The 3,604-nt window shown below is 36.0% G+C and overlaps 1 protein-coding gene and 1 pseudogene across 1 annotated transcript in view; both read left to right on the forward strand.

The window, feature by feature from the left end:
• LARS2 (leucyl-tRNA synthetase 2, mitochondrial) overlaps positions 1-3,604 on the forward strand; it is a 186,647-nt gene that overhangs the window by 47,777 nt on the left and 135,266 nt on the right. The gene's annotated exons all lie outside the window — the stretch shown is intronic.
• On the forward strand, positions 681-1,816 carry LOC103599974 (annotated as a pseudogene).

The raw sequence follows: 3,604 nt of genomic DNA on the forward strand, positions 1-3,604 counted from the left end.
CTTTCCGGACACGGAAAAAAAAAAAAAAAAAAAAAAAAAAACTAATAAATGAATTTGGCAAAGTAGCAGGATACAGAGTCGACCCACAAAAATCAGTTGCATTTATATACACTAACAATGAGCAACCTGAAAAGGAAATTAAGCAAATAATTCCATTTACAATAGAATCAAAAAGAATAAAATGTTTACTAACAAAATAATTTTATTTTCTTATAAATTTAAATAAAATACAATTTTTAGGAATTAACTTACCCATGGAGGTAAAAAAACATGTATAGTGAACACTACAAAACATTGCTGAAAGAAACTAAAGCAGACATAAATAAATGGAAAGATATCCCATGTTCGTGAATTGGAAGACTTACTAATGTTAAACTGCTGATACTATCCAAGTTGATTCACAGATTCAATGCAATTCCTATCAAGACCCTAATGGTGTTTTTACAGAGACAGAGAAATCTCTCCTAAGATTTATATGGAATCTCAAGGGACCCCAAATATCCAAAGACAGTATTGAAAAAGAAGAACAAAGTGGAGGATTCACACTTTCTGATTTCAAAACATGCTACAAAGCTACCAAAATCAAACTGATGTGGTATGGCATAAAGATTTATCTATAGACTAATAGACTAAATGAGAGAGGCTAGAGGCCCTGCAGCCATGGCTAAGCTGGAAGAAAGATGGTGGCAGCCATGCAACAGAATTTAGTCCAGCTAATGAATTCGAGCAGCTCTCATGAAGATCTGGTGAGTAAGTATCATCAAATCCTGGAAAAAGCCATTCAGTTATGTGGGGCAGAACAACTGGAACTTTGAAAGCTTTTGTGGAAGCAATGGTAAATGAGAATGTCAGTCTCATGATCTCACAACAGTTGCTGACTGATTTCTGCACACATCTCCCTAACCTACCTGATAGCATAGCCAAAGAAATTATCATTTCACTTTGGAAAAGATCCAGCCTGGAGTCATTTCATTTGAGGAACAAGTTGCTTCCATAAGACAACATCTTGCATCCATATATGAGAAAGAAGATTGAAGAAATGCACCCCAAGTGTCAGTGGGAATGCCTTTGGAAACAGGACAAAAACAGTACAAGGTAGATTATAAACTGGAGACCTACCTGAAGATTGCTAGGCTATACCTGGAGGATAATGATCCAGTTCAGGCAGAGGCCTACATAAATTGAGCATCACTGCTTCAGAATGAACCAACCAATGAACCATTACAGATATATTATAAGGTATACAATGCATGTGTTCTTGATTATAGAACAAAATTCATTGAAGCTGCACAAAGGTTCAGTGAGCTCTTACAAGTCATAGTCCATGAAAGCAAAAGGCAAAAGGCCTTAAAACGTGCTTTGCATTGGACCATCTTAGCATCAGCAGGACAGCAGCATTCTCAGATAATAGCTGCTCTTTTAGAGGATGAAAGGTGCCAGCATCTTGCTGCTTATGGGATCCTAGAGAAAATATATCTAGATAAGATCATCAGAGGAAATCAACTTCAAGAATTAACTGCCATGCTGATGCCTCACAAAAAAGCAACTACAGCTGATGGTTCCAGCATCTTAGACAGAGCTGTTATTGAACATAATTTGTTGTCTGCAAGCAAATTATGTAATAATATCACTTGTGAAGAACTTGGAGCTCTTCTAGAGATCCCTGCAGATAAGACAGAAAAGATAGCATCTCAAATGATAACAGAAGGATGTATAAATGGATTTATTGACCAGATTGATGGAATGCTTCATTTTGAAACACAAGAAGTCCTGCCAACGTGGGACAAGCAGATCCAAACACTTTGTTTCCAAGTAAATAACCTTTTGGAGAAAATTAATCAAACAGCACCAGAATGGACAGCACAAGCCATGGAAGCCTAGGTGGCTCAGTGAATCTTTGTAGAACTTCTATGTACACATCTTTTTTCATGTTGTGCACATTAATTTCATGATTTTTTCAAAGTATTTGCTTCATGTTCTTTTACATTTCACTTCCTTTTATGCTGGTGTATTATTCTGTTTGTGTTGCTATAACAAATACTTGAGACTGGGTAATTTATAAAGAACAGGTTTATTTGGCTTACAATTCTGGAACAGCTACATCTGGCACAGGCCTCAGGCTGCTTCTATTCCTGGTGGAAAGTGGCAGGCAGCCGGTGGGTACAGGCAGATCACTTGGCGAGAGTAAGCAAGAGACAGAGAGGGGAGGTGCCAGGGTCTTTTAAACAAACAGCTCTCGTGGTAACTAATAGAACGAGATCTCACTCAGCTCCCCCTCCCCCACCAGGAGGAGCATGAATCCATTCCTGAGGGATCGACCCCCATGACTCAAATAGCTTCCTACACTGTCACATGGGGGATCAGATTTCTGCATGAGTTTTGGGGGGACAACACATCCAAACTCTATCAGCTGGATTCCATTTGAATAAGCAATTATTAAAGCAAGAAGTACAAGCATTTAAAAATATGTAGTTCCCGTATATTCAAGTTCTCTGTGTATTAAGCAACTAAGATGTTTTGAAAACTTTTTCTTTAAATAGAGTAAGTAAAGTATCTGTGGCTAAAAAGTTTGAGATTTGTAATAACTTTGTAGCATGTAAAATTTAAGCGCTTTGTGCCTCTCCAAATGTATAAGGAGAAATGAGCCAAAAAATAAATAATTATAAAATAAAAAAATAAAACAGAGAGGCTAGTAATACATCCTCACATATATAGTCAGAAGATTTCTTATTAGGGTGCCAAGACCATTTAGTTGGGAAAGGACAGTCTTTTCAACAAATGGTGCTGGGAAAACTGGATATCCATATGCAAAGGAATGAAATTGGACTCATGTGACACCATATACAAAAGTTAACTCAAAAATGATAAAAGACCATGATGTAAGATCTAAAACTATAAAACTCTCAGAAGAAAACATAGGGCAAAAGCTTATGACATGTGATTTGAAAATGATTGTTTGGATATAACCCAAAAAGTGCAGGCAACAAAAGAAAAAATAGACAAATTGGACTTAATGAAAATTAAAAGCTTTTGTGCAATAAAGGGATACTATCAGCAGTGAAAAGGCAACTCATGGAATGGGTGAAAATATTTTCAAACCAGATATCTGATAAGGGATTAATGTCCAGAATATATAAAGAATTCCTGAAACTCAACAGCCAAAAAATAAAAAATAAAAAAAATGATCAACTTATTCAAAAGTGATGAAATATCTTGAATAGAATTTTCTCCAAAGAAGATATATGGATGGCCAATAAAGCCATGAAAAGAGGCTGAACATTACTAATCATTTAGGAGACTGCAAACCCAAACAATAATGAGGTATCACCTCACACCTGTTTTGATACTACTATCAGAAAAAGAAAATAACAAATGCTGGTTAGGTTGTGGAGAAATTGGAACCTTTATGTACTGTCATTGAGAATGTAAAATGGTATAGCCACTGTGTAAACAACAATATGGCATTTCCTCAAAAAAAATTTTTTTTTAAATTGACATATGATCCAGCAATTCCACTTCTGGGTATATTCCCCCCCCCCCCCAATTGAAAGAAATGTCTCAAAACGAAACTTCCATATCCATGTTCATAAAAGCATTTTTTAAA

Source organism: Galeopterus variegatus, unplaced genomic scaffold (assembly GCF_000696425.1).
Source record: "Galeopterus variegatus unplaced genomic scaffold, G_variegatus-3.0.2 Scaffold3172, whole genome shotgun sequence".
Lineage (NCBI taxonomy): Eukaryota > Metazoa > Chordata > Mammalia > Dermoptera > Cynocephalidae > Galeopterus > Galeopterus variegatus.